Source organism: Topomyia yanbarensis, chromosome 3, assembly GCF_030247195.1.
Source record: "Topomyia yanbarensis strain Yona2022 chromosome 3, ASM3024719v1, whole genome shotgun sequence".
Lineage (NCBI taxonomy): Eukaryota > Metazoa > Arthropoda > Insecta > Diptera > Culicidae > Topomyia > Topomyia yanbarensis.
The window spans coordinates 338,814,143-338,832,341 of NC_080672.1; the positions used below are offsets into that span (position 1 = coordinate 338,814,143).

The 18,199-nt window shown below is 34.9% G+C and overlaps 1 protein-coding gene across 8 annotated transcripts in view; it reads left to right on the plus strand.

Moving 5' to 3' along the window:
* Nucleotides 1–6,394: 6,394 nt before the first annotated feature.
* The window catches only part of LOC131694076 (potassium voltage-gated channel subfamily KQT member 1), a 1,057,856-nt gene continuing 1,046,051 nt past the window's right edge, over nt 6,395–18,199 (plus strand). For all 8 annotated transcript variants that reach the window (XM_058982447.1, XM_058982448.1, XM_058982449.1 and 5 more), the window contains exon 1: nt 6,395–7,413. The gene's annotated coding sequence lies outside the window, so the exon portion shown is untranslated. The remainder of the gene's footprint in view (nt 7,414–18,199) is intronic.

Sequence of the window (18,199 nt, forward strand, 5' to 3'; positions counted from 1 at the left end):
CGGATCCGGAAACCGTCTAAACTTTTTATTCCACTATCTAACCTACCCAGTAAAAAATCCGTAATTCTGGCTGGTTTCTGCCAATATTGGGGCAGATTTCGGTTGGTTTAGCTCGGTACTAACACTATCATAGCAATCGACCGAATTATCCTACATCCGAACAGAGCCGAGGTTGACACATACTGAAAAAGTGTTTGATTGTGTGATGCGCATACATGAACAGCAACCGAAATTCGTCATTCCACCGTTTACTACCTTTGCGGGAATATGAGTTTAATACCGCAATGCGCAATTGCCTGGTCTGTTACCGAAAAGACAATAGAATCTTACCCAAAAGTAATAGAAACATGCCCGTCGGATTTTGGGTGTAGGCAGCAGAATTGAAAGACGGATAGGTATTCTAGAGCGAATCAGTTATAAACTTAGAACGGAAAACTAGGACTAGGCAGGCTCATATGGACATGAATGAAAGGAAATGTGAAGAATTCTTTGCCTTCTGCTAAGTAGGAGTTGGGCGTTGTACCCAAGTCTACCGCATGGTCTATGGTAGAACATAACTCATCATGATGTTTTACCGTCGACGCCGGCGACTTGGGTATAACACCCAACTCCTACTTAGCAGAAGGCAAAGAATTCTTCACATTTCCTTTCATTCATGTCCATATGAGCCTGCCTAATCCTAGTTTTCCGTTCTAAGTTTATGACTGATTCGCTCTAGAATACCTATCCGTCTTTCAATTTCATTGCTTTCGTTTCTCTTAGTCTCAAATTTGCCGAAAATAGCCAACAAAATCGATACAGTAGAGCCTTGCGGCAATTAAAACATAGTAACATGTATTAAGTTTTGTTTGTCGCATTCCGATGGAGGATGAATATACGTTGCAGTTATGGTTGCGGCCGGTCCTAACTGCGATCTGGAGCATAGTGAAAAGCGAAGACTGAATAAATTGAAATATATTAGGCTTCCAGGAGAAAAACCAGGACAAATCAAGCATTTTCCTCGATTTCCCAGGACACCAGGACAGTCAATGCAAAACCAGGATATGTCCTGGGAAACCAGAACGTATGGTCACCCTAATTAAGGTGCAACGCATAGTAAATAACACACCAGAAGGTAAGGTTAAATCGTCAATTTTGGTGTTAAGAATCAACAGCACAGTTATTCCTCAGCATATTTATTTTGGGCCGATTCGAGTGCGTACACGGATATATTATCCCTTACCGATGCTTTGCTACCAATGCTATCAGTATGGACACACCAGACTCAAATGTAAGAATTCTATTAAATGCAAAAATTGTTCCGGTGACCATCTCAATGACAATTGTGCACTCCAACCACATTGTTTAAACTGTCGAGGTCAGCATTCCCCAGCCGACAGAATCAAAACCGAAAGGGATTTCATTTCCTGCCGCCAGACAATTAGTACAAAGCAGCAATGAAGATAACTTTGCTAGTGTATTGAGATCAAGTCAATCACAGAACCTAACCAATAAATGTCATTGTAAATACAATTATGGATCAAAAGACATAACCTCTAAGGACTCCCGCGAGCTGCAACAACCAACGATGCAAAGGCAAATTAATGCGAATCTAATTGAACCAACATTACCCGCGAAGTCAGTACAATTACAGCCGATCGTAGAAAATCTACCGAAGAAGCAGACCCGAAAAATCACCAAGAGGAAAATCAAATAAACCAAATTGTAACGAGGAAACGCCAGCGTGAAATGCAACAAGAGTGCGAATTAGAAGAACAACAACAGCATTTATTCAAAAATCCAGCTTGAAACAACAAAGAAGGACGCCCTATCCGCAATCAACCCAACGACGACACCCACCCCATGCACATGGATATAACAACAGTACCAAAAGCATACAACATACATACAGTATCCTCTCAATCAGTCGACGGAGATATCTCATCAGACCCAGATGACTAGAAATACTTCAACATAGCTTCATAACAGATTGAAAAGAAGACCGATTAAATAATAACAACACTAAGCTGAGTCGAATTAACAATGAACTAGAGATTATTTTTACCATTTCTGAAATGTACATTTTATTATTTTACACATTATTAGCTGTTAAAGGGTCGTAAATAAAAAATATTTAAGAATGAAATTATTTTAAAATTTTTCAACAAATTTCGAATTTCAAATTTTAAATTTCAAATTCGAAATTTGATTTCAAATTTTAAATTTCAAATTTTGAATTTCAAATTTCAAATTTTAAGTTTCAAACTTCAAATCTCAAATCACAAATCTCAAATCTCAAATCACAAATCTTAAATCTCAAACCTCAAATCTCAAATCTTAAATCTCAAATCTCAAATCTCAAATTTCAAATCTTAAATCTCAAATCACAAATCTCAAATCTCAAAAATCTCAAATCTCAAATCTCAAATCTCAAATCTTAAATCTCAAATCTCAAATCTCAAATCTCAAAAATCTCAAATCTCAAATCTCAAATCTTAAATCTCAAATCTCATATCTCAAATCTCAAATCTCAAATCTCAAATCTCAAATCTCAAATCTCAAATCTCAAATCTCAAATCTCAAATCTCAAATCTCAAATCTCAAATCTCAAATCTCAAATCTCAAATCTCAAATCTCAAATCTCAAATCTCAAATCTCAAATCTCAAATCTCAAATCTCAAATCTCAAATCTCAAATCTCAAATCTCAAATCTCAAATCTCAAATCTCAAATCTCAAATCTCAAATCTCAAATCTCAAATCTCAAATCTCAAATCTCAAATCTCAAATCTCAAATCTCAAATCTCAAATCTCAAATCTCAAATCTCAAATCTCAAATCTCAAATCTCAAATCTCAAATCTCAAATCTCAAATCTCAAATCTCAAATCTCAAATCTCAAATCTCAAATCTCAAATCTCAAATCTCAAATCTCAAATCTCAAATCTCAAATCTCAAATCTCAAATCTCAAATCTCAAATCTCAAATCTCAAATCTCAAATCTCAAATCTCAAATCTCAAATCTCAAATCTCAAATCTCAAATCTCAAATCTCAAATCTCAAATCTCAAATCTCAAATCTCAAATCTCAAATCTCAAATCTCAAATCTCAAATCTCAAATCTCAAATCTCAAATCTCAAATCTCAAATCTCAAATCTCAAATCTCAAATCTCAAATCTCAAATCTCAAATCTCAAATCTCAAATCTCAAATCTCAAATCTCAAATCTCAAATCTCAAATCTCAAATCTCAAATCTCAAATCTCAAATCTCAAATCTCAAATCTCAAATCTCAAATCTCAAATCTCAAATCTCAAATCTCAAATCTCAAATCTCAAATCTCAAATCTCAAATCTCAAATCTCAAATCTCAAATCTCAAATCTCAAAATTCAAATTACAAGTTTCAAATTGAGTTAGAAAAATTCGATGGTCAAAAATGTTTCATATTGAATTAGAAAAATTTGATGGTCAAAACTCATCATTTTCAATTGGAAGAAGTTTTTTGTAATTTCATACATACTGTAATGTTCCGCTCCAATTTTTTCATACATTTTGTTATAATGATATACAGTGAAGACTCGTTTTTATCAGCCCTTAGATGAATTTTAGGCTGATAAAACGGGGACATTGACAAAATCAAGACATATAATTTTCTTTTTTAATGTCCTTAAAATATTCTTCTTTAGTCCCTAGATATTGCCTCATAACCTTTTCTGATTATTTAGCTTAAATTTCCTTTAAAGGGGTCTGACAGTGAAAAATAAAAAAAAATGAAATTTTTATTTTTTCATATTTTGAATCTCTAAGATAAGAAAAATATGCCCAAGAAAGGATTTACTTGAATTGAACTTGGGTCGCCTGCCAGAGCCCATCAAACTTCCAACTATCATTTTTCATATGAGGCTGATAAAATCGGGTCAAAAGGCTGATGAAATCGGCTGCTGATAAAATCGGGTCTTCATTGTAGTTTTAACTCTAAACCCCTGCCATCATTTGGATTTGTTCTGCTCTCAAGCTCAGTTCATTGGGCAAGTTCGATGGGCAAAAGTTTTTTCAACTTCAAAGAAAGATTTTTTTCCAATAATCATGCCCAAAAAATTTTTTTTCGATTTTATTTATTACTTTTTTTGTTCTTTTTCAAATTTTACTTTTTTGTTTTCACATCGAATCTCGACGGTTCATGCATTATAAAATACAATAAAATTCCTAGTTTTCGAATTTTCCGGCGCTCAATTTTTTTTAAATTCGTTTTTTATCATTTTGATACTACATGTTGATGTTTCTTATTATTTCAACATTTTTTCTCGATTTTTAACATTTCCTTTGGATTTTTTTTTTCCAATATGAAAAATCAATATTTGAACACTGCACTCTCCTAATGATGTCCACTTCAGCTAAAATATTGCAGATTTCTTTTTAGATGTAATAAGCATATATATGCGGTAATTTGAGATGATCATTTTCATAGACATCTTCTCTATAGCACCACCCTGGGTTTTCGTATAAACTTTGGTTTTAAACTGTGAAGTTCAGTTCCAATTTTTTTTTTCAAAAATTTCTTCAACTAAGGTTTATTTTTTCATGCTGCTCCCATTTTTAATTTATTTAGTTTCGCAGCGCAATTAATAAAAAATAATGTACGTGGTGGGGCGTTTTGCGAACATTTTGCAAATATATTTTAGGCGAATCGGTAGAGTCCTTCGATCGGAATCCCGGCGGCCAGTTTAAAAAAAAGTTTTGTTAAAAATGCGTTTAAAATTTGATATACATGAAAGTTGTGCGGTATCATCATTTTGGGTCTTTTTCTAAACCTTCCGAAGGATAAGTAGGTTTCTACATTAATTCTAAGGGTATAAGAGAACAGAATATGTGAAAAAAACTGTTTTTTGAAAAAAGATTACCCTACTAACCCTTAAAAACCTTTAAGCAGCATTTTATTCTCTAATCGCAATCATAACGCTCTACAAAATATTCAGAAGCAAAACAAATATTTTATTTTTCGAAATCATTACAAGGTAAAAATTTTATTTAGGCTCTAAATGAGAAAATACTATTTCAATGTATCATTAATTACTTGACCTACAATCAATGGAATTTGTATAAGTTAACTTCGATATCTTTTCTTCGCTACTTATAACTTATATGTCAATATAAAATTGTTTTAAAACAGTGAAATTCTCGTGTTTGCATACAACTAAAACACGAATCAAGTGCCCCAATTATCGCGCATTCATTTGAGCCAATGCGTTGAATAAAGACGACAGAGTATGTTGTTCTAATCTACGGTTCAAATGGGTAAGGTGATTATTCTTTGAGATAAATGTGGGAGAAAGGCATCCGTGTGAGGATAGAACAACTACGGGGCAGTGTGAACAAACAAGCTTTCATTTCTTCAAACTCCCACAACAGGGGCGCCGTTAAATTACCCTATACGTTTCAATTTGTCCACGTTCTGGTATTTTGATCTAGTATAATGAAAGCAAGCTTATGGAAACATCAAACTGTCAGCCACATATACTATGAACTCGCTTTTCAATGACAAAAACAATGTTAGCTAGCGGTGGGAAAACATTATATAATAAATAAGCTAAGCGGAAGCATTTAATTAGGTACCCTAGAGAATTATCCTGTTAAATTTCAAGCCCGACAGTTTCAGCTCTGACGCAGTTTTCGGATTCACCTACCCCCTAACTCGATTTCGATTTATCCAACCGTGCACGGAGAAGAATACAAACTTGAAAGTTGGGAATATCCTCCCACACCGTGGACCACCAGCACGTGTTTAATTTTTTCATCCTTCTACAGGTGGCCACCGTACCGAGCTAGATTTGGTTTTCCTGGTGTGAAATCGCAGCTCAACAGGTTAGAATGAAACTTGCGGTATTAGTATGCCGCCGGTTGTTCATTCATTCATGCCAGTAGACGAAACGAAAGTTCATCCCGAACATGCAGATGAATTTTCGAAAGACCGAAGATTTTTGGTTCGCCGGAACCGGTTTGTGTACGTTTGGATGAACGCCTTTGGTGTGAAGCGAATGATGGGCGTGGGTGGGTGGATATACGATATCAATAGTAATTCTTCAAAAGGGCGAATGAGACTTTTGTAAACAAACTTATTTCGCTCATTATTCCGCCACCGAGTTGAATTTCATGAAAAATACACATGAATCAACATCTTTACCCTTGGTAGAATCATTTTCAAATATTTTCTGTGTTGAAATGATAACAAATTAGGAGAAATCAGCAAAACAAAAGTTTGTTTACAAATCTTATTAGCCCTATTGAAATGTTGATATGGATATGATCATGAGCCTGTGGTGGGTCGGTGGGAGAACAGCTTTCTCTGCTATGTTGACTAGCGGAGTGTTTCGTACGAGGCTCAGCTGTTCGTATGGATTCAGTCCTCATCGGCACGTCAGCAGTAAAGGATAATAGGATAGCGCGCGGAATACTTTTGTGAAGTTCAAGTGCGGGAAAATCTTTTTACTTTGTGATGTGCTGGGTTTGCATTTTACACGGGGGTAGAGTTTGGCAGTAGGATGAAATGGTCCCTTTGAAAGTGAATGTTTCAGTGTGACATCGAAACAGTACAACGATTAAATTTATAGTTAACTTACTGAAGTGTGTGATTCTGTAATGAAAGTTGTCGGTTCGAATAACTTACTGCCGTCACATCGGAGAGGCATATTAATCGATAGCTCACAGTGGAGTAGCAGTGGGACTTTTTCAAACAGTAGCTGACCGTTTGAGTAGCAACCCGTTATGTGGCTACGATTAACGACTCCCCCGATACCGAATGTTCGATCGAGGGTATATTAATATGCTAAGTTGAATGCATAAGTAAGTGCAAAAGAAAAGGAATAAATTCCCTGTGTTTCTGTGATGAATACGAATTAAAGAAATGAGGTGGTGATTTCCATAAACATCGATTCTCGGCAGAGTGCAAATTAGCGGCGTTACGAGTCCACTGCACCGAGGAGTAATTTCAGTACCGTGGTTAGTCTGAGTTTATTGGAATGTGTTGCAAGCTACCAGTAGTGCCAGGGGAGTTGGATCCGTCATGTTTGATAAATTATAATTCTTGTGAGATTGAATAAATAATACGATGATTCGGGGTCGGCAGAACAAAGCAGATTACTAACGGTGAACCAGTCCAGTGATACTACCCGTACACGAAATCGGGAAAGGAGCATTGTTTAACCTCACGCTAGGAATAGTGAAACGAGGGAAGGGATCGAAATTGCAGTGCACGGGAAACAATATTTTGTACCGAACGTTCGATTATGTGAAGTGCTAAAATAGTGTGAGATATTTGGGTAAATGAATTTGTGGTTAATTTGTGAGATATATGAAAACATAATTGAAATATTGCTAGTTGAATTGCAATTGGTAATCGGGAATAAGGAACACAAAAGGATTGTGATATTGCAGTGTTTAAGGTGAGCTGGATATTTGGTTTCTGTTGTAATCAAAGGAAGTTGTGTTTGCTGGTCAAATTTAACCAGATATTTTTTTCTGTCTAGCACGCAGCTAAAGTAAAGTTTGAAATGTTCAAGCTATATCCAAAATAAGATCGTTTCTGATCAATCGAGCAGTCCGTTGGATCAATATACTGACTAGTTCTGTGATGCGATTTATCAATTTAAATGTGAATTGAATCAATTAAAATTGGAATAGTTTATGAGAGTTGAAAAAAATCAATATTTTCTCATTCAACATACTTACGAATTTTGTTATATTGACTGTAGTGAAATTACAATTGAAAGATTTAGACTCTACTTTGCCGGGCCCATTTTGTTTTTATTAATTTGAGCGGTTGGTAATTAGTACTAAATTTGGTTGTGTTACAGTAGAGTAGGGTGGGGTCAAGTAGGTCAGTTTTTTGGCGAGCTCGTTACACTGATTTTGACAAACAAGAATGTGTTGGAAAGGTTATACATCTTGCAACGTTTTGGTAATATTGATTTTATGCCTGGAAAATCAGCGGCTCAAATTTTATTTGACTAGTACGAATACTGCAGAGTATTTAAAAATTAATAACCCAAATAATACATGCAATCCATTGACATCGTTCAGGTAAGAAAAAGAGTAAGTGGCAAATGATGTGAAAAATCACGAAATCGCGGAAGGAGATGTTGAAAAAAATGTTGGAAAAAAATGGTTTTTAGTCCCGATCAGAAACACATAACAAAAAGATTTCAAAAATATATCTTGCGTTGTTACTTGTTATAATTTTCTGTTATTTTAACTACTAACGAGACCTAATTTATATCAAAATTTGTTACGAAAATTGCATTCTGTTATAAACTTGTTATTTCATTCTGATCGGGGTAGCTACGTCTGGCTTTGTATTTGCGAAAGACTTCTTCGGTGTCCTCGTCGTCGTCAGAGTGTGAAATTGAAGTTGTGCATTCCCGCTCACGTGGTTGCTTAGCTGTGCGACGATCACGTTTGCGCTTTAGAGCATTTTTTTTATTCCTTTTCCTTCTCTTTTTCGATAATTTTTTTCGATTATCTACTTCAACAACACCTTAAATAATTATATTATAATTATAACTCAAGCGAAATATCTGACGCGCTTTCATTCTTGATGAGCACTTTCCTTTCACACGAGCATGTAATGTTTTGAACGGAACCTTGAATTGTTTAGAGGCTGATCGAATACTGGCGTAATCTTGAACTGATGCAATTGTGTTATTTATGACTTTTCACTCCGCTTTGGCGTTTTCCGCTCGAAATAAAGCACAATTTTCCTGTCAAAATAATTCAAATTTACATTATAGTAGTGACCTATAGTGTCCGATAACGGCTGACCTATCGTGCTCCCAAGCGTATGTTTTTTGTTGATGTTCGTATTTTTTCAAAAACAAAAATATCGAAAGCCAACTCAAAACTCGTGTTCAGCATTTATTTTTACGTAAGAAAAAGTTAACTTGATATTTTTTACATGGATTAAGTGTACTGAGGACAATAATGCGTTTTTGCTTGGATAGATGGCCAAAAAACTTCCTTTTTTGCCACATTTTTCAACCTCCAATGTAAGTTTTTTTCAGTCCTGAAATCATAGTTTGCGTAAATAAGAAAAGCGCAATTGCACCAATTGGTGGATTGAAACTGATTTTCCTCTTTGGACAATACAAAACCATAAGTCACATGAACACTATCTCGTTGTACACAACAAATACAAAATCTATTGACTAATTATTAGGGAAAATAAAAGAATATTAGTGGCTGTCCATCAGAACCACTTGCGCGTTACTTGCCATTACAATTGGAGGCGTTGTCGTACATGTCAATATCGTCGTCGTTTATAATGTCTTGATGTATATTAATACTGCCATCATTAACCCTACAGAAGTCGCGCATATGACCCACTGAACGAGCAGCCGCTAATGCTCTAAGACGATTTCGCTAGCTTTTCAGAGCAGCGTGCACTCAGTGCACTAGCGCGACTGCCGGAAGATTAAAAGGAGGTTCTTATTCAAAAGTTTCAAAATTTAATTTTTTACTGTGCATTTTTTGAAAGATAAGTGTTTATTCGATCCGTGTATGAAAAAGGCTTCTACAGGCCATTGTTCGAAGTGGCGTCCTGGCCGTAATGGGACGCTCTCGGCTTGAGACACGCATCTCAGGTAGAAACCTTTTCATGGCATCATGCATGTTCCCAGAATGCTTTGCGTTGCACTGTACATGTGTACAGGTTTCGAGAACGTATGTCACGGCTTGATCTGTAATGACGTCGCAGACTAATCGTGAGTTATCAAACAACCACAGAAAACGGTGAAAACGGAAAAGTTTGGTCAAAATTGTTAAAGTTACATTTAGGTCCGCCATATTTGAATCATCATTTTTATTTTTTACCACTTATTTACGCCATATTGGATCGGCCATCTTGAATTTCGAAAAGCTGACTTCAGATTCGTAATTAGCGGTATCCAAAAAAACCTTAATTCCAGGTCTTTGTTAAACAAATATTGACATTCTACCACGAATAATTCATCGAAAGTGTTCTCAAAACTTTAAACGCGATTGTCTCAAAAAATGATTTTTCAAAACTGCGTGCAATCTTATTTAAAAACTGTTCAATTTGAAGATTTCAGCTTTTGACCTTTTGGAAGAAAACCTTTTCCGCTGGAGGACTTAACTATAAAATCTACAAATTCTTTGTATATGATATTTTAGTGAAGTTTTAAAGTAGAAGAAAGGGCTAAAATCGATCTCAAAGTTTACGTCAAATTTGAAGTTTTTTACCCGCTCTTAGGTCATTGCTCCAATAAATGAAGATTACTTTAAAGCCTTATTAATAGTTTTGTGTTTTAGATCGATCCTGAGGCAGCAGCGAAGCTAACCTTAGACAGAACTTCGCCACGGACGCGATTTTTTCGGCTTAAAATTTGTACATGAAGACGAAAATAGAAGCGTTTTTATTCCTAAAACTGTTTTCTTCTATGGCCCACAAAAATTCCAAATTTTGCGTTCTATTTGGTCATTTCAATGAGAACCTCCCCTTAATAGTGACTTGATTCCTTGCTTGTTCCTATTGGAGTTGGTGCATGCTGTTGATTTTGGAGAACTGGATGCAGCTATTGCAGTTGTCATTATGACGTGAGCGGTTTTTGTTTAGAGGGTTTTTGAACATGGTCTTCCGTAATGTGTCGCCAGTTCATGCCGTTTAGTCGAGCGAAACAGTCGCAAATGCGTTGAGCTGGTGGAGAATATTTTTAATCGGCATGTCATAGTATGTTATAATCAGACTGTTAAATCAAGTGATTACAAAATTCAGTTGGAATAAGTGATAGTGACGAGTGTGTAAAGCGAAAAACCACTATTGCGGTGGATAATATCAATGAACTAATAGTGATTGTAATCATCGAGTGATTGGTGGTGTTAGCTTGGCGTCTGAGGCGAAGAGATAAGTTTGCTTTATCATCCCGTTGTGGTCATTGCATGGGATATTGATTTACGCCAAAAAGGAAAATTGTAGGCAAATCGAATCAGTTCAAGATGTTGGCGTCAGTATCTACAAAGACGCCATTTTTTGGAGTGAAAAAAGTGTAGCCGAAGAACAGAGAAATGCGAAGAGTGTGTTTTCTGTCAGAAAGAGAAGAGGAAGGCTGAGAATGGGTTAGAGAAGAGAGTGAAATTAGTCGAGTTCTTCATACGGTGACCCCTAGCAAGAAAGGATGTGTGCATAATGAATATTAAGGGGGAGATACAACTAATGTGCTGCGGCTACTTATGGAAAAACATATTCTACATATAATAAGGAAGTATTATTTATTTATTTATTTTGTATTTCTTCAGTCGGCAACCACACTGTAAATGTTTATTATGTACAATGTTTATGTTTATTATGTACAATCGGTTTTTGGACTGCTAGAGTTGGGTGCGTCGCATGTAGTCATCGACAGGTAACAGTTAAGTCAGCATAAGTTGGATGTATTTGTTTTATGGGAATATACACGAATTGTACGTCAAGAGTTCGACCATTTGTGTGTGTGAGCGTCTCCATAGGAGATGCATGTATATAAGGTTGACGATCCGCTGGCGTTTGTAACGATGCGAGAGCAGGACTGGCGGATCTTTTTAAGGACACTTGATTGGGCAAGTTGGGGATTTCGAATACCTGTTCACATGGGGGTCGTTTTGAATTCTTGTGTGTGTTGACTTCGTCACCATGCATAGAGTGAGAGGTTTGATAGATTTGATAGATCGATAGCTCATTCGCATTTTCGTTTGTAATCTGGCTGTTTGCACGGGTCCATCGTCGAACGATAGATATATTTTATTATATTATATTATATTCTATTGTATTACATTATGTTATATTATATTATATTATATTATATTATATTATATTATATTATATTATATTATATTATATTATATTATATTATATTATATTATATTATATTATATTATATTATATTATATTATATTATATTATATTATATTATATTATATTATATTATATTATATTATATTATATTATATTATATTATATTATATTATATTATATTATATTATATTATATTATATTATATTATATTATATTATATTATATTATATTATATTATATTATATATTGATGTTATATACATATTATTTACGGGGTGAGGAGGGTGCACCAGTGCATGAAGTTACAACTGGACAATGAAGTGGAAGGCCAATCGGAGTCAAGGAGGAAAAGTGTTCGTCGTTCGCGACAGAATAATATATTATATTTATTAAATGCGTTTATCCATGAATTTCAAATTACTTAAGTAATTCTTCATGCTCATCATTCTCACCATACTTATTTACATTTATTACTATCTTTCTCAGATTAATTGATACATACTGTTATTTGAAACTCACTGAATTTCGTTATATTTACTGCGTCATAATTTTCGTTGCAACTAATGTGTTCACCATATACCTTGTATAACAATGGTTATATTCATGTATGTGTTATATTCATTATTTTCATTAAATTGTATTCATTAAAGGTTTTGTTCATTTTTCTTATTAGGTATGTACACAATATTCATTTTATTCTTGATATTGAGCTATTTGTCAACTATGCTATATTACATCATATACAATAAATTTAATTCGCTAAATACACTATATAACATTGAAAGCTGGGAGGGGCTGGGAGCACCAGGGTATCATATTGAGGACTGGACGAAGGAACGTGGATAGCCAGCCTAAGTCACTTGAAGAAAACTTGTTTTCTTCAGAAGGTCTGATATGAGTTTGACGCACCCTTCTCAAAACAAACCATCAGGTGGGTAAAGCAGGCATAGCGAAATTTTTTATCTTCTAACTGAAGTATTGTTGTTGGAAGGACGCGGGGTGCGTGTAAGTGCCTCTGCTCACGCACCCGCTCAACCCTTTTTGATTTCCCTTCATTAACAGCAATAATGCGAAGGTTTTACGATTAGCTATTTCGAGGCTACCGTAAGTCTACCCGCATTCATTGGAAAAACCTTGAGCTGATGGTGGCTTAATATCACATCACACATCACATCACATGGTCTTCCGTAATGTGTCACCTGATAACAGAACTGGTACGTAATAAATTGTCCTTTATATGCACAAAAAATTTCTGTTCAGTGGTACCGCATTGTGTTTTATTTTTCAGGGCGACGTTGGAAGGAATGAGTCGTTCAGTCGTATTCTCAAAAACATCGTTAAGGACATCAGGAAAGTAGTTTCTGGCCGAAGTATCGTCCGTAACTTCTCCGAATTACGACAATCATTTCTCAAATGGTACATTGCACCTACGCGGTGTCGGAAAATGTAGCCGAACTTCGATTTTCCCATCGTCCATATACACGGGGATGTCGATTCGAAAGCTTTCACACTCAAATACGTGTTTAAGTTGATATGAAAAATGATTTTTTGCCTGAATCGGATTGTATAAATGTTCAGTATTGCGTTGTTGTTATGATGAAATTGAATATATATTATTAGGCGACTACCGCCAACCTAAGCCTTATTTTCATCGTGGATAATTACTTCTCAATGCAGAAAAAATAGTCCAGATTAACTTTGCCGAAAACAGTAACTTGCTAGTATATTTCATCTAACAGTAAGATCGAACCCTTCTGATACTATGCATCACTTGTGTTGTATCCATTTGCTCAATTAATAGTAATAATTGGTTCGAGTTCTGATAAGAAATTATTCTTAGTATAAAAAGAAATATTCTATCAATCTTGTATTGGTTCGTTAAGAATCATTCTGAGAAATGAAAATGTTGTGCGATAAATTAGCCTTTCAACATTTTTTTGTTCACGGATTAGTTCCATTGACGCATCCATGATTGTATGTAATTTTACCTGTTTAATGTGTTAATGCAATGGCTATAGTCTAAAAATGACGAATCCTACAAAAAATGTTATAGGAGTGATTTTCACAAAATTAGTAAAATTGTTGAATAAAAATATTGAAAAAATCCTTCATCGATTCCTACACTGAAAAAAACCGATTTTAAAAATTTAAAATCGATTTCCAAAAAAACCCCATCTTTGATTTGGATGAAATTTCTTTCCGAGACAGGTAATTATGTTCCCTACCCTACCTAGTTATTTGAAAAAAAACTTTTCCTTATCCAAACTAAATTTTTTTAGTGAATTTTTATCGAAAACTGAACCAACCAAAGTCATAATCATTTCAGAATCCAATTTCCCAACTGCTAGTTACCTGATACATGCAAAAAGTATCAGTTATAAATTAAGTATTTAGAATTCAAATTGTTCACGTTTTTAAATTTTTTTGGTTGAGTTTTTGATGCTGAACCAATTATCGGTATTAAAAGGTGAAGAATGATTAAAGGAGAACTTTAACATTTAAAACGTTATATTTGTACTTAAGATTTTTTGTTGGTATCCAACCTTGCAAGGGTGCCTAGAAAGGGATGGAATACAAGTTTGTCTGCTTCTCTGGATCGGTTCACGTTTCGAAAAGTTTTAATGCAACAAAAGTTTCAAAGTATCTTTTGTTGCATTAATTTCTCAAAACCAATGGTCTTTGTACTGTATTCGGTATTATAAATAAATGTATTATTGTTGAATAATTCAAGACGCTATGACGTTTATAAAAAGAGTGACAGCTGTTTCTTGAATTAAAATTTTTATGCTTCTTAGTCAGTTGCGGAAATATGTAGTATTTCAATGTTACCTTGAAAGTATTATCAAGCCACTTCCAAAATCTGAAGGAATGATTAGTATCTAAGTTGGTTTGGTTGTTTTCAACTCAATGAACACTACGTTCAGCAACTCTTTAAATTCCGAGACATATTAAAATGGATGAATTTAAAGAAGACAAGGCTTTATTTTTTTTGATCACTCATTTGTAATTTATATTTAGCATGTTCAAATTACAGCGAATATCAACCGTGCCCCACTCGTGTTTAATTTTCTAAGCCACATATAACCGCTGTGTGTAATTGAATCTGACATAGCATGAGCATAAATAAACAAACACATATCTTCCTAATCTGTGCAGAGAAAACATTCAACTAGAGTTTCTCTCGTTTTCCCTTCCCACCGACCGCTACAAGACCGCTCAACAAAGGCTTTCCGACTGAATAGATTTTCCTTACATTGGCTTTCTCAAAGAGGTCGACATCATCGCTGCCGGCAAATGAAAATGTTCTCGGCAGAAAAACCTTAGATCCTTTTTGTTCCACACTCCCTCCGGTTCATGCATGAATTTCTCTTTTTATCCCGTTCTCTGTTGGATTAAAGGTTTTCGGACCGGAATTGCCACCCTTTATCAGAAAATACAATCGTCCCTTAAAAGTTGAACTAATCTCTCGCAGAAGCCGCATCATTCTCGAATTTGTAATTCATGACAGATATCAATAAATCATCGTGTCTAGCTCAGGGGGGAATACGAAGGCTCCCGGACGTGACACAAGCTTGTTCCCGAAACCCGTAATCTCCATCAGGAATTAGTCCTTCTCGTCTTTTCTCAAGCCATGGGAAATGCCGTACCACTTAAGGCCAAGGAAATCTGTCCAAACAAAGTGATGTGATGACTGACCAATTGTGGGAAAAAATTTCAGCTTCCTAGAAGGTGGAACACAGATCTACAGATGTAACAGTCATATTAAAATATTAGATTCTGTCCATTTTTTTCAACGAAAATTTTGTTTGCTAACGTCTCGATTGTTTATATATCGGTAAAAATTGCACAAAATACTGAGATTCGAAAAAGAAATCGAAAGAAGAAACTTTTTGGAATATAAAGACAAGTTTCGGATCATGAATTTTTACCATGTGATTAGTTTCGTTTTACATAACCCAGTTTTTTTTAACAATGAGCAATGGCTGAGCTTCTTAAATTCCTAAATATTTTGGCGATAGAGAAAACGAAAGTATTATTTCTATTTGCCTGTGGATGGAAAATTCCTAGAAGTAGGTTGCTTTCTGGTTCTTTCTTGGTGATTACCATGGTAGATAGTTTGTGATTGCTGTGCGCGTTATGTTACTCCGGTGGGATAATTGACCGCGACGAAGGATAATGGAGTTTCCTTATCGTAGAATGTGTAAAGTGGATGAGATTGATTTTATTGTATTTGACTTTTCCAGTCTATTGAATGAAATTGGTTTTTTTTCACTTTCAATTTGGTATTCGTTTTACAGTTCAGCTGGTTCATGTGCCAGGATAGTTATACTTTCTTTCAAATATGTAGATGTTTGCCGATGTGAATGGGAATTCTAGATTCGATGTACCTGTCATACAGATACGAACCAGTGATTTAGACAGAGAAATTTGTAAAAATTCATTTCAGCGCGATTTTTTCATACAGCGCGCTTTAGTTATATACATTTTAGACTATGACTGTCTTTGGATCAAATGTCAAGAATGCCAAAACCAATAACTTTTCAGATGAAAGTTTTTCACTAGGAAGCTTCTGATCTAGGGCATTTTCAAATTAATTAACTATAGATCAAAGCAATAGGAGTCAAAATAATCCTCACGATACATGCTCAGAGAACAAGAGACTTTCGTCGTCAAAAGTAATATTATTTTTCCTACAACGGTTTTGGAATTATGGAGATTATGCCAAAACTGTGAAAACTGATAAAGAAAACGATACATATTTTGATAGCGGTATTTATCATGCTTTGCTATACAGCGCCTTCTATGTGCTTTTATGGGTATGTGTGTCTACTAAACATGAATTGCAAACTCCAAAACATACGACTTTGCTGAAGAAAGTTCTTTTTCTAGGAAGCTTCTGCGAAAATATAGTGCTAATCTAGATCAGTTTCAAGTTATCTTGATCAAAACCAAAATTGTCAAAATATAGCTAAATTTTACCCGAGATACTAATAGAATAGATAGACAAAATTCGGTCCTGTTCGTCAAAAGTAGCTTCCTGCCCCACTGAACACAATTAATACTATTTATCTAATCATATTCCATTTAAATATTTGTACTTTTCCGAGTCTAAATAAGCACAGAGCAACCTAAAATCACAAAACTACAAAACCATAAGATTGCTCGATCACAAAATTAGACGACATCACGAACCCAAAGAATATTAGACTTTAGATCACTAGAATTGCATGATAGCTAGATCTTAGATCACAAGATCATAAGACCACAAAACTAGAAGAGCATGGAGTAACATAACAACATTTCAAGTCAAAATCTTTAAACGATACAATCAATTGATCCCGTGCTAAAATAATCACAAAACCTTAAAACTAAAAACAAAGATAATAAATCAACAAGGCCTCATATCCACAAGACCACAATATTACGGGATCACAAGATCCTTTAACCACGAATCCTTAAGATGACAATTCCACAATAGTACCAAACCACAAGATCACAAGCCGATGAGAATATGTGATCGCAAGATAAATATACTACAATACCACAAGACCGCAAGATCATAAGATCACAAAACTGCAAGACCACAATACTACCAAACTACATGATGATTAGACCAGAAACCCACAAGACCAAAAAAGACAAGAAAACAACAAGACCTTCAGAACAAAAATGGATAACAAAACAATAAGACCACACAATCACTTGACCTTAAGACAGGGGCGGATCCAAAAAAAATATCAGAGGGGGTCAGAAATTTCAATTTTGAAATATTCATTGTGCAACATGTAATATGTAATAACTTCATTTAATTAAAATCATGTTTTGTGGTTGAATCTGATTTTTGATCTTGAGTTTAGAACGAAATAAAAAAGAATCTATTTTAAAATTTCTCAACAAGTTAAAAAAATTTGGATCCGCCACTGCCTTAAGAGCTAAAACCCTTAAGACCTTAACACCTCTGTATCTCAAGACCTTACCACCGTAGGAGAGAACTTTAAATCTTTTGACCTTAAGATCGTAGGACTTGAAGATTTTGTGAGCGTAAGACCTTGGGACTTGGGGACCTTGAGATTTCAAGCTTGTAAGACCTTAACACCTTACTACTTAAGATTGTTAAGCCTTAAGAACTTGAGATATTGCGCCCTCAATGCCAGAAGCGTTAATGTTTCAAGACTTGAAGACCTCATGACTCTTACATGTTAATACATTGTGACCTAAAAGCTTCAAGGCCTTAAGACATTAAAAACTCAAAACCCCAAAGATTTCAATATTTTGGAACCTTCAAACTTAAGACCGTAAAACCTTTAAACTTCAAGACCAAAAGACAACGAAACCTTAAGAGCACAAGACCACAAAACTAGAAGTCCACAATATTACAAGACCAAA